Source organism: Anthonomus grandis, chromosome 4 (assembly GCF_022605725.1).
Source record: "Anthonomus grandis grandis chromosome 4, icAntGran1.3, whole genome shotgun sequence".
Classification (NCBI taxonomy): domain Eukaryota; kingdom Metazoa; phylum Arthropoda; class Insecta; order Coleoptera; family Curculionidae; genus Anthonomus; species Anthonomus grandis.
The window spans coordinates 4198857-4213939 of NC_065549.1; the positions used below are offsets into that span (position 1 = coordinate 4198857).

At 30.0% G+C, this 15083-nt stretch overlaps 1 protein-coding gene across 1 annotated transcript in view; it reads left to right on the top strand.

Moving 5' to 3' along the window:
* LOC126734831 (spatacsin) overlaps positions 1 to 15083 on the top strand; it is a 55876-nt gene that overhangs the window by 7352 nt on the left and 33441 nt on the right. The window lies entirely within an intron of this gene.

Genomic DNA, 15083 nt, shown 5'->3' on the forward strand with positions numbered 1-15083 from the left:
TTTCAAACTGGGATAAGGATATATAAATAATAATTTGATTTTCCCACCTATTTTCTATATCATCGTTTAATTTTCTAAATAGTGCTCGGATCTGCTGGAATTAGTGTTTTTCTCTCGTAATGTGTCTAATTATACCCGAAAAACATCACTTCACTCCCACTTTATTCTAATTTTCAAACTGGGATAAGGATATATAAATGATAATTTGATTTTTCCACCTATTTTCTACATCATCGTTTAATTTTCTAAATAGTGTTCGGATCTCTTGGAATTAGTGTTTTTTTCTCGTAATGTGTCTAATTATACCCGAAAAACGTCACTTCACTCCCACTTTATTCTAATTTTCAAACTGGGATAAGGATATATAAATGATAATTTGATTTTTCCACCTATTTTCTATATCATCGTTTAATTTTCTAAATAGTGTTCGGATCTCCTGGAATTAGTGTTTTTCTCTCGTAATGTGTCTAATTATACCCGAAAAACATTACTTCACTCCCACTTTATTCTAATTTTCAAACTGGGATAAGGATATATAAATGAAAATTTGATTTTTCCACCTATTTTCTATATCATCGTTTAATTTTCTAAATAGTGTTCGGATCTCTTGGAATTAGTGTTTTTTTCTCGTAATGTGTCTAATTATACCCGAAAAACGTCACTTCACTCCCACTTTATTCTAATTTTCAAACTGGGATAAGGATATATAAATGATAATTTGATTTTTCCACCTATTTTCTATATCATCGTTTAATTTTCTAAATAGTGTTCGGATCTCCTGGAATTAGTGTTTTTCTCTCGTAATGTGTCTAATTATACCCGAAAAACATTACTTCACTCCCACTTTATTCTAATTTTCAAACTGGGATAAGGATATATAAATGATAATTTGATTTTTCCACCTATTTTCTATATCATCGTTTAATTTTCTAAATAGTGTTCGGATCTCTTGGAATTAGTGTTTTTTTCTCGTAATGTGTCTAATTATACCCGAAAAACGTCACTTCACTCCCACTTTATTCTAATTTTCAAACTGGGATAAGGATATATAAATGATAATTTGATTTTTCCACCTATTTTCTATATCATCGTTTAATTTTCTAAATAGTGTTCGGATCTCTTGGAATTAGTGTTTTTCTCTCGTAATGTGTCTAATTATACCCGAAAAACGTCACTTCACTCCCACTTTATTCTAATTTTCAAACTGGGATAAGGATATATAAATGAAAATTTGATTTTTCCACCTATTTTCTATATCATCGTTTAATTTTCTAAATAGTGTTCGGATCTCTTGGAATTAGTGTTTTTCTCTCGTAATGTGTCTAATTATACCCGAAAAACGTCACTTCACTCCCACTTTATTCTAATTTTCAAACTGGGATAAGGATATATAAATGAAAATTTGATTTTTCCACCTATTTTCTATATCATCGTTTAATTTTCTAAATAGTGTTCGGATCTCTTGGAATTAGTGTTTTTCTCTCGTAATGTGTCTAATTATACCCGAAAAACGTCACTTCACTCCCACTTTATTCTAATTTTCAAACTGGGATAAGGATATATAAATGAAAATTTGATTTTTCCACCTATTTTCTATATCATCGTTTAATTTTCTAAATAGTGTTCGGATCTCTTGGAATTAATGTTTTTTTCTCGTAATGTGTCTAATTATACCCGAAAAACGTCACTTCACTCCCACTTTATTCTAATTTTCAAACTGGGATAAGGATATATAAATGATAATTTGATTTTTCCACCTATTTTCTATATCATCGTTTAATTTTCTAAATAGTGTTCGGATCTCCTGGAATTAGTGTTTTTCTCTCGTAATGTGTCTAATTATACCCGAAAAACATTACTTCACTCCCACTTTATTCTAATTTTCAAACTGGGATAAGGATATATAAATGAAAATTTGATTTTTCCACCTATTTTCTATATCATCGTTTAATTTTCTAAATAGTGTTCGGATCTCTTGGAATTAGTGTTTTTCTCTCGTAATGTGTCTAATTATACCCGAAAAACGTCACTTCACTCCCACTTTATTCTAATTTTCAAACTGGGATAAGGATATATAAATGAAAATTTGATTTTTCCACCTATTTTCTATATCATCGTTTAATTTTCTAAATAGTGTTCGGATCTCTTGGAATTAGTGTTTTTTTCTCGTAATGTGTCTAATTATACCCGAAAAACGTCACTTCACTCCCACTTTATTCTAATTTTCAAACTGGGATAAGGATATATAAATGATAATTTGATTTTTCCACCTATTTTCTATATCATCGTTTAATTTTCTAAATAGTGTTCGGATCTCCTGGAATTAGTGTTTTTCTCTCGTAATGTGTCTAATTATACCCGAAAAACATTACTTCACTCCCACTTTATTCTAATTTTCAAACTGGGATAAGGATATATAAATGAAAATTTGATTTTTCCACCTATTTTCTATATCATCGTTTAATTTTCTAAATAGTGTTCGGATCTCTTGGAATTAGTGTTTTTTTCTCGTAATGTGTCTAATTATACCCGAAAAACGTCACTTCACTCCCACTTTATTCTAATTTTCAAACTGGGATAAGGATATATAAATGAAAATTTGATTTTTCCACCTATTTTCTATATCATCGTTTAATTTTCTAAATAGTGTTCGGATCTCTTGGAATTAATGTTTTTTTCTCGTAATGTGTCTAATTATACCCGAAAAACGTCACTTCACTCCCACTTTATTCTAATTTTCAAACTGGGATAAGGATATATAAATGATAATTTGATTTTTCCACCTATTTTCTATATCATCGTTTAATTTTCTAAATAGTGTTCGGATCTCTTGGAATTAGTGTTTTTTTCTCGTAATGTGTCTAATTATACCCGAAAAACGTCACTTCACTCCCACTTTATTCTAATTTTCAAACTGGGATAAGGATATATAAATGATAATTTGATTTTTCCACCTATTTTCTATATCATCGTTTAATTTTCTAAATAGTGTTCGGATCTCTTGGAATTAGTGTTTTTCTCTCGTAATGTGTCTAATTATACCCGAAAAACGTCACTTCACTCCCACTTTATTCTAATTTTCAAACTGGGATAAGGATATATAAATGAAAATTTGATTTTTCCACCTATTTTCTATATCATCGTTTAATTTTCTAAATAGTGTTCGGATCTCTTGGAATTAGTGTTTTTCTCTCGTAATGTGTCTAATTATACCCGAAAAACGTCACTTCACTCCCACTTTATTCTAATTTTCAAACTGGGATAAGGATATATAAATGATAATTTGATTTTTCCACCTATTTTCTATATCATCGTTTAATTTTCTAAATAGTGTTCGGATCTCCTGGAATTAGTGTTTTTCTCTCGTAATGTGTCTAATTATACCCGAAAAACATTACTTCACTCCCACTTTATTCTAATTTTCAAACTGGGATAAGGATATATAAATGAAAATTTGATTTTTCCACCTATTTTCTATATCATCGTTTAATTTTCTAAATAGTGTTCGGATCTCTTGGAATTAGTGTTTTTTTCTCGTAATGTGTCTAATTATACCCGAAAAACGTCACTTCACTCCCACTTTATTCTAATTTTCAAACTGGGATAAGGATATATAAATGATAATTTGATTTTTCCACCTATTTTCTATATCATCGTTTAATTTTCTAAATAGTGTTCGGATCTCTTGGAATTAGTGTTTTTCTCTCGTAATGTGTCTAATTATACCCGAAAAACGTCACTTCACTCCCACTTTATTCTAATTTTCAAACTGGGATAAGGATATATAAATGAAAATTTGATTTTTCCACCTATTTTCTATATCATCGTTTAATTTTCTAAATAGTGTTCGGATCTCTTGGAATTAGTGTTTTTCTCTCGTAATGTGTCTAATTAAACCCGAAAAACGTCACTTCACTCCCACTTTATTCTAATTTTCAAACTGGGATAAGGATATTTAAATGAAAATTTGATTTTTCCACCTATTTTTTATATCATCGTTTAATTTTCTAAATAGTGTTCGGATCTCTTGGAATTAGTGTTTTTCTCTCGTAATGTGTCTAATTAAACCCGAAAAACGTCACTTCACTCCCACTTTATTCTAATTTTCAAACTGGGATAAGGATATTTAAATGAAAATTTGATTTTTCCACCTATTTTTTATATCATCGTTTAATTTTCTAAATAGTGTTCGGATCTCTTGGAATTAGTGTTTTTTTCTCGTAATGTGTCTAATTATACCCGAAAAACGTCACTTCACTCCCACTTTATTCTAATTTTCAAACTGGGATAAGGATATATAAATGATAATTTGATTTTTCCACCTATTTTCTATATCATCGTTTAATTTTCTAAATAGTGTTCGGATCTCCTGGAATTAGTGTTTTTTTCTCGTAATGTGTCTAATTATACCCGAAAAACGTCACTTCACTCCCACTTTATTCTAATTTTCAAACTGGGATAAGGATATATAAATGAAAATTTGATTTTTCCACCTATTTTCTATATCATCGTTTAATTTTCTAAATAGTGTTCGGATCTCTTGGAATTAGTGTTTTTCTCTCGTAATGTGTCTAATTAAACCCGAAAAACGTCACTTCACTCCCACTTTATTCTAATTTTCAAACTGGGATAAGGATATTTAAATGAAAATTTGATTTTTCCACCTATTTTTTATATCATCGTTTAATTTTCTAAATAGTGTTCGGATCTCTTGGAATTAGTGTTTTTTTCTCGTAATGTGTCTAATTATACCCGAAAAACGTCACTTCACTCCCACTTTATTCTAATTTTCAAACTGGGATAAGGATATATAAATGATAATTTGATTTTTCCACCTATTTTCTATATCACCGTTTAATTTTCTAAATAGTGTTCGGATCTCCTGGAATTAGTGTTTTTCTCTCGTAATATGTCCAATTATACCCGAAAAACATCACTTCACTCCCACTTTATTCTAATTTTCAAACTGGGATAAGGATATATAAATAATAATTTGATTTTCCCACCTATTTTCTATATCATCGTTTAATTTTCTAAATAGTGCTCGGATCTGCTGGAATTAGTGTTTTTCTCTCGTAATGTGTCTAATTATACCCGAAAAACATCACTTCACTCCCACTTTATTCTAATTTTCAAACTGGGATAAGGATATTTAAATGAAAATTTGATTTTTCCACCTATTTTTTATATCATCGTTTAATTTTCTAAATAGTGTTCGGATCTCTTGGAATTAGTGTTTTTTTCTCGTAATGTGTCTAATTATACCCGAAAAACGTCACTTCACTCCCACTTTATTCTAATTTTCAAACTGGGATAAGGATATATAAATGAAAATTTGATTTTTCCACCTATTTTCTACATCATCGTTTAATTTTCTAAATAGTGTTCGGATCTCCCGGAATTAAAGTTTTTCTCTCGTAATGTGTCTAATTATACCCGAAAAACATCACTTCACTCCCACTTTATTCTAATTTTCAAACTGGGATAAGGATATTTAAATGAAAATTTGATTTTTCCACCTATTTTTTATATCATCGTTTAATTTTCTAAATAGTGTTCGGATCTCTTGGAATTAGTGTTTTTTTCTCGTAATGTGTCTAATTATACCCGAAAAACGTCACTTCACTCCCACTTTATTCTAATTTTCAAACTGGGATAAGGATATATAAATGATAATTTGATTTTTCCACCTATTTTCTATATCACCGTTTAATTTTCTAAATAGTGTTCGGATCTCCTGGAATTAGTGTTTTTCTCTCGTAATGTGTCTAATTATACCCGAAAAACATCACTTCACTCCCACTTTATTCTAATTTTCAAACTGGGATAAGGATATATAAATGATAATTTGATTTTTCCACCACTCTCACGAGATGTGTTTTAATTTTCTAAATAGTGTTCGGATCTCCTGGAATTAGTGTTTTTCTCTCGTAATGTGTCTAATTATACCCGAAAAACATCACTTCACTCCCACTTTATTCTAATTTTCAAACTGGGATAAGGATATATAAATGATAATTTGATTTTTCCACCTATTTTCTACATCATCGTTTAATTTTCTAAATAGTGTTCGGATCTCCCGGAATTAGTGTTTTTCTCTCGTAATATGTCCAATTATACCCGAAAAACATCACTTCACTCCCACTTTATTCTAATTTTCAAACTGGGATAAGGATATATAAATGATAATTTGATTTTCCCACCTATTTTCTATATCATCGTTTAATTTTCTAAATAGTGCTCGGATCTGCTGGAATTAGTGTTTTTCTCTCGTAATGTGTCTAATTATACCCGAAAAACATCACTTCACTCCCACTTTATTCTAATTTTCAAACTGGGATAAGGATATATAAATGATAATTTGATTTTTCCACCTATTTTCTACATCATCGTTTAATTTTCTAAATAGTGTTCGGATCTCCCGGAATTAGTGTTTTTCTCTCGTAATATGTCCAATTATACCCGAAAAACATCACTTCACTCCCACTTTATTCTAATTTTCAAACTGGGATAAGGATATATAAATAATAATTTGATTTTCCCACCTATTTTCTATATCATCGTTTAATTTTCTAAATATTGCTCGGATCTGCTGGAATTAGTGTTTTTCTCTCGTAATGTGTCTAATTATACCCGAAAAACATCACTTCACTCCCACTTTATTCTAATTTTCAAACTGGGATAAGGATATATAAATGATAATTTGATTTTCCCACCTATTTTCTATATCATCGTTTAATTTTCTAAATAGTGTTCGGATCTCCTGGAATTAGTGTTTTTCTCTCGTAATGTGTCTAATTATACCCGAAAAACATCACTTCACTCCCACTTTATTCTAATTTTCAAACTGGGATAAGGATATATAAATAATAATTTGATTTTCCCACCTATTTTCTATATCATCGTTTAATTTTCTAAATAGTGTTCGGATCTCCTGGAATTAAAGTTTTTCTCTCGTAATGTGTCTAATTATACCCGAAAAACATCACTTCACTCCCACTTTATTCTAATTTTCAAACTGGGATAAGGATATATAAATGATAATTTGATTTTCCCACCTATTTTCTATATCATCGTTTAATTTTCTAAATAGTGTTCGGATCTCCTGGAATTAGTGTTTTTCTCTCGTAATGTGTCTAATTATACCCGAAAAACATCACTTCACTCCCACTTTATTCTAATTTTCAAACTGGGATAAGGATATATAAATGATAATTTGATTTTTCCACCTATTTTCTACATCATCGTTTAATTTTTTAAATAGTGTTCGGATCTCCCGGAATTAGTGTTTTTCTCTCGTAATATGTCCAATTATACCCGAAAAACATCACTTCACTCCCACTTTATTCTAATTTTCAAACTGGGATAAGGATATACAAATGATAATTTGATTTTCCCACCTATTTTCTATATCATCGTTTAATTTTCTAATTAGTGTTCGGATCTCCCGGAATTAGTGTTTTTCTCTCGTAATATGTCTAATTATACCCGAAAAACATCACTTCACTCCCACTTTATTCTAATTTTCAAACTGGGATAAGGATATATAAATGATAATTTGATTTTCCCACCTATTTTCTATATCATCGTTTAATTTTCTAAATAGTGTTCGGATCTCCTGGAATTAGTGTTTTTCTCTCGTAGTGTGTCTAATTATACCCGAAAAACTTCATTTAATTCCCATCCTCTTTTAATTTTTTGACTGAGATAGAGATATACAAATGGGAATTTGATTTTTCCACCTATTTTCTATATCATCGTTTAATTTTCTAAATAGTGTTCGGATCTCCCGGAATTAGTGTTTTTCTCTCGTAATATGTCTAACTATACCCGAAAAACTTCACTTCACTCCCACTTTATTCTAATTTTCAAACTGGGATAACGATATATAAATGATAATTTGATTTTTCCACCTATTTTCTATATCATCGTTTAATTTTCTAAATAGTGTTCGGATCTCCCGGAATTAGTGTTTTTCTCTCGTAATGTGTCTAATTATACCCGAAAAACATCACTTCCACTCCCACTTTATTCTAATTTTCAAACTGTGATAAGGATATATAAATGATAATTTGATTTTTCCACCTATTTTCTATATCATCGTTTAATTTTCTAAATAGTGTTCGGATCTCCCGGAATTAGTGTTTTTCTCTCGTAATATGTCTAACTATACCCGAAAAACTTCACTTCACTCCCACTTTATTCTAATTTTCAAACTGTGATAAGGATATATAAATGATAATTTGATTTTTCCACCTATTTTCTATATCATCGTTTAATTTTCTAAATAGTGTTTGGATCTCCTGGAATTAGTGTTTTTCTCTCGTAATGTGTCTAACTATACCCGAAAAACATCACTTCACTCCCACTTTATTCTAATTTTCAAACTGGGATAAGGATATATAAATGATAATTTGATTTTTCCACCTATTTTCTATATCATCGTTTAATTTTCTAAATAGTGTTCGGATCTCCTGGAATTAGTGTTTTTCTCTCGTAATGTGTCTAACTATACCCGAAAAACATCACTTCACTCCCACTTTATTCTAATTTTCAAACTGGGATAAGGATATATAAATGATAATTTGATTTTTCCACCTATTTTCTATATCATCGTTTAATTTTCTATATAGTGTTCGGATCTCCTGGAATTAGTGTTTTTCTCTCGTAATATGTCCAATTATACACTCTCACGAGATGTGTACTCCCACTTTATTCTAATTTTCAAACTGGGATAAGGATATATAAATGATAATTTGATTTTTCCACCTATTTTCTATATCATCGTTTAATTTTCTATATAGTGTTCGGATCTCCTGGAATTAGTGTTTTTCTCTCGTAGTGTGTTTAATTATACCCGAAAAACATCACTTCACTCCCACTTTATTCTAATTTTTAAACTGGGATAAGGATATATAAATGATAATTTGATTTTTCCACCTATTTTCTACATCATCGTTTAATTTTCTAAATAGTGCTCGGATCTGCTGGAATTAGTGTTTTTCTCTCGTAATGTGTCTAATTATACCCGAAAAACGTCACTTTACTCCCACTTTATTCTAATTTTCAAACTGGGATAAGGATATATAAATGATAATTTGATTTTTCCACCTTTTTTCTATATCATCGTTTAATTTTCTAAATAGTGTTCGGATCTCCTGGAATTAGTGTTTTTCTCTCGTAATGTGTCTAATTATACCCGAAAAACGTCACTTCACTCCCACTTTAATCTAATTTTCAAACTGGGATAAGGATATATAAATGATAATTTGATTTTTCCACCTATTTTCTATATCATCGTTTAATTTTCTAAATAGTGTTCGGATCTCCCGGAATTAGTGTTTTTCTCTCGTAATATGTCTAACTATACCCGAAAAACTTCACTTCACTCCCACTTTATTCTAATTTTCAAACTGTGATAAGGATATATAAATGATAATTTGATTTTTCCACCTATTTTCTATATCATCGTTTAATTTTCTAAATAGTGTTTGGATCTCCTGGAATTAGTGTTTTTCTCTCGTAATGTGTCTAACTATACCCGAAAAACATCACTTCACTCCCACTTTATTCTAATTTTCAAACTGGGATAAGGATATATAAATGATAATTTGATTTTTCCACCTATTTTCTATATCATCGTTTAATTTTCTATATAGTGTTCGGATCTCCTGGAATTAGTGTTTTTCTCTCGTAATATGTCCAATTATACCCGAAAAACATCACTTCACTCCCACTTTATTCTAATTTTCAAACTGGGATAAGGATATATAAATGATAATTTGATTTTCCCACCTATTTTCTATATCATCGTTTAATTTTCTATATAGTGTTCGGATCTCCTGGAATTAGTGTTTTTCTCTCGTAATGTGTCTAATTATACCCGAAAAACATCATTTCACTCCCACTTTATTCTAATTTTCAAACTGGGATAAGGATATATAAATGATAATTTGATTTTTCCACCTATTTTCTATATCATCGTTTTAATTTTCTAAATAGTGTTCGGATCTCCTGGAATTAGTGTTTTTCTCCCGTAATGTGTCTAACTATACCCGAAAAACATCACTTCACTCCCACTTCAGTCTAATTTTCAAACTGGGATAAGGATATATAAATGATAATTTGATTTTTCCACCTATTTTCTATATCATCGTTTAATTTTCTAAATAGTGTTCGGATCTCCTGGAATTAGTGTTTTTCTCTCGTAATATGTCCAATTATACCCGAAAAACATCACTTCACTCCCACTTTATTCTAATTTTCAAACTGGGATAAGGATATATAAATGATAATTTGATTTTCCCACCTATTTTCTATATCATCGTTTAATTTTCTATATAGTGTTCGGATCTCCTGGAATTAGTGTTTTTCTCTCGTAATGTGTCTAATTATACCCGAAAAACATCATTTCACTCCCACTTTATTCTAATTTTCAAACTGGGATAAGGATATATAAATGATAATTTGATTTTTCCACCTATTTTCTATATCATCGTTTAGTTTTCTAATAGTGTTCGGATCTCCCGGAATTAGTGTTTTTCTCTCGTAATATGTCTAATTATACCCGAAAAACATCACTTCACTCCCACTTCAGTCTAATTTTCAAACTGGGATAAGGATATATAAATGATAATTTGATTTTTCCACCTATTTTCTATATCATCGTTTAATTTTTCTAAATAGTGTTCGGATCTCCTGGAATAAGTGTTTTTCTCTCGTAATGTGTTTAATTATACCCGAAAAACATCTCTTCACTCCCACTTCAGTCTAATTTTCAAACTGGGATAAGGATATATAAATGATAATTTGATTTTTCCACCTATTTTCTATATCATCGTTTAATTTTCTATATAGTGTTCGGATCTCCTGGAATTAGTGTTTTTCTCTCGTAATATGTCCAATTATACCCGAAAAACATCACTTCACTCCCACTTTATTCTAATTTTCAAACTGGGATAAGGATATATAAATGATAATTTGATTTTTCCACCTATTTTCTATATCATCATTTAATTTTCTAAATAGTGTTCGGATCTCCTGGAATTAGTGTTTTTCTCTCGTAATGTGTTTAATTATACCCGAAAAACATCACTTCACTCCCACTTTATTATAATTTTCAAACTGGGATAAGGATATATAAATGATAATTTGATTTTTCCACCTATTTTCTATATCATCGTTTAATTTTCTAAATAGTGTTCGGATCTCCCGGAATTAGTGTTTTTCTCTCGTAATATGTCCAATTATACCCGAAAAACATCACTTCACTCCCACTTTATTCTAATTTTCAAACTGGGATAAGGATATATAAATGATAATTTGATTTTTCCACCTATTTTCTATATCATCGTTTAATTTTCTAAATAGTGTTCGGATGTCCTGGAATTAGTGTTTTTCTCCCGTAATGTGTCTAACTATACCCGAAAAACATCACTTCACTCCCACTTTATTCTAATTTTCAAACTGGGATAAGGATATATAAATGATAATTTGATTTTTCCACCTATTTTCTATATCATCGTTTAATTTTCTAAATAGTGTTCGGATCTCCTGGAATTAGTGTTTTTCTCTCGTAATGTGTTTAATTATACCCGAAAAACATCACTTCACTCCCACTTTATTCTAATTTTCAAACTGGGATAAGGATATATAAATGATAATTTGATTTTTCCACCTATTTTCTACATCATCGTTTAATTTTCTAAATAGTGCTCGGATCTGCTGGAATTAGTGTTTTTCTCTCGTAATGTGTCTAATTATACCCGAAAAACGTCACTTCACTCCCACTTTAATCTAATTTTCAAACTGGGATAAGGATATATAAATGATAATTTGATTTTTCCACCTTTTTTCTATATCATCGTTTAATTTTCTAAATAGTGTTCGGATCTCCTGGAATTAGTGTTTTTCTCTCGTAATGTGTTTAATTATACCCGAAAAACATCACTTCACTCCCACTTTATTCTAATTTTCAAACTGGGATAAGGATATATAAATGATAATTTGATTTTTCCACCTATTTTCTACATCATCGTTTAATTTTCTAAATAGTGCTCGGATCTGCTGGAATTAGTGTTTTTCTCTCGTAATGTGTCTAATTATACCCGAAAAACGTCACTTCACTCCCACTTTAATCTAATTTTCAAACTGGGATAAGGATATATAAATGATAATTTGATTTTTCCACCTTTTTTCTATATCATCGTTTAATTTTCTAAATAGTGTTCGGATCTCCTGGAATTAGTGTTTTTCTCTCGTAATGTGTCTAATTATACCCGAAAAACGTCACTTCACTCCCACTTTAATCTAATTTTCAAACTGGGATAAGGATATATAAATGATAATTTGATTTTTCCACCTATTTTCTATATCATCGTTTAATTTTCTAAATAGTGTTCGGATCTCCTGGAATTAGTGTTTTTCTCTCGTAATGTGTTTAATTATACCCGAAAAACATCACTTCACTCCCACTTTATTCTAATTTTTAAACTGGGATAAGGATATATAAATGATAATTTGATTTTTCCACCTATTTTCTACATCATCGTTTAATTTTCTAAATAGTGCTCGGATCTGCTGGAATTAGTGTTTTTCTCTCGTAATGTGTCTAATTATACCCGAAAAACGTCACTTTACTCCCACTTTATTCTAATTTTCAAACTGGGATAAGGATATATAAATGATAATTTGATTTTTCCACCTTTTTTCTATATCATCGTTTAATTTTCTAAATAGTGTTCGGATCTCCTGGAATTAGTGTTTTTCTCTCGTAATGTGTCTAATTATACCCGAAAAACGTCACTTCACTCCCACTTTAATCTAATTTTCAAACTGGGATAAGGATATATAAATGATAATTTGATTTTTCCACCTATTTTCTATATCATCGTTTAATTTTCTATATAGTGTTCGGATCTCCTGGAATTAGTGTTTTTCTCTCGTAATATGTCCAATTATACCCGAAAAACATCACTTCACTCCCACTTTATTCTAATTTTCAAACTGGGATAAGGATATATAAATGATAATTTGATTTTCCCACCTATTTTCTATATCATCGTTTAATTTTCTATATAGTGTTCGGATCTCCTGGAATTAGTGTTTTTCTCTCGTAATGTGTCTAATTATACCCGAAAAACATCATTTCACTCCCACTTTATTCTAATTTTCAAACTGGGATAAGGATATATAAATGATAATTTGATTTTTCCACCTATTTTCTATATCATCGTTTAATTTTCTAAATAGTGTTCGGATCTCCTGGAATTAGTGTTTTTCTCTCGTAATGTGTCTAATTATACCCGAAAAACGTCACTTTACTCCCACTTTATTCTAATTTTCAAACTGGGATAAGGATATATAAATGATAATTTGATTTTTCCACCTTTTTTCTATATCATCGTTTAATTTTCTAAATAGTGTTCGGATCTCCTGGAATTAGTGTTTTTCTCTCGTAATGTGTCTAATTATACCCGAAAAACGTCACTTCACTCCCACTTTAATCTAATTTTCAAACTGGGATAAGGATATATAAATGATAATTTGATTTTTCCACCTATTTTCTATATCATCGTTTAATTTTCTATATAGTGTTCGGATCTCCTGGAATTAGTGTTTTTCTCTCGTAATATGTCCAATTATACCCGAAAAACATCACTTCACTCCCACTTTATTCTAATTTTCAAACTGGGATAAGGATATATAAATGATAATTTGATTTTCCCACCTATTTTCTATATCATCGTTTAATTTTCTATATAGTGTTCGGATCTCCTGGAATTAGTGTTTTTCTCTCGTAATGTGTCTAATTATACCCGAAAAACATCATTTCACTCCCACTTTATTCTAATTTTCAAACTGGGATAAGGATATATAAATGATAATTTGATTTTTCCACCTATTTTCTATATCATCGTTTAGTTTTCTAAATAGTGTTCGGATCTCCCGGAATTAGTGTTTTTCTCTCGTAATATGTCTAATTATACCCGAAAAACATCACTTCACTCCCACTTCAGTCTAATTTTCAAACTGGGATAAGGATATATAAATGATAATTTGATTTTTCCACCTATTTTCTATATCATCGTTTAATTTTCTAAATAGTGTTCGGATCTCCTGGAATTAGTGTTTTTCTCTCGTAATGTGTTTAATACTCTCACGAGATGTGTGTTTAATTATACCCGAAAAACATCACTTCACTCCCACTTTATTCTAATTTTCAAACTGGGATAAGGATATATAAATGATAATTTGATTTTTCCACCTATTTTCTACATCATCGTTTAATTTTCTAAATAGTGTTTGGATCTCCCGGAATTAGTGTTTTTCTCTCGTAATATGTCCAATTATACCCGAAAAACATCACTTCACTCCCACTTTATTCTAATTTTCAAACTGGGATAAGGATATATATATATATATATATATATACACTTCACTCCCACTTCAGTCTAATTTTCAAACTGGGATAAGGATATATAAATGATAATTTGATTTTTTCCACCTATTTTCTATATCATCGTTTAGTTTTCTAAATAGTGTTCGGATCTCCCGGAATTAGTGTTTTTCTCTCGTAATATGTCTAATTGATACCCGAAAAACATCACTTCACTCCCACTTCAGTCTAATTTTCAAACTGGGATAAGGATATATAATGATAATTTGATTTTTCCCACCTATTTTCTATATCATCGTTTAATTTTCTAAATAGTGTTCGGATCTCCTGGAATTAGTGTTTTTCTCTTCGTAATGTGTTTTAATTATACCCGAAAAACATCACTTCACTCCCACTTTATTCTAATTTTCAAACTGGGATAAGGATATATAAATGATAATTTGATTTTTCCACCTATTTTCTATATCATCGTTTAATTTTCTTATATAGTGTTCGGATCTCCTGGAATTAGTGTTTTTCTCTCGTAATATGTCCAATTATACCCGAAAAACATCACTTCACTCCCACTTTATTCTAATTTTCAAACTGGGATAAGGATATATAAATGATAATTTGATTTTCCCACCTATTTTCTATATCATCGTTTAATTTTCTATATAGTGTTCGGATCTCCTGGAATTAGTGT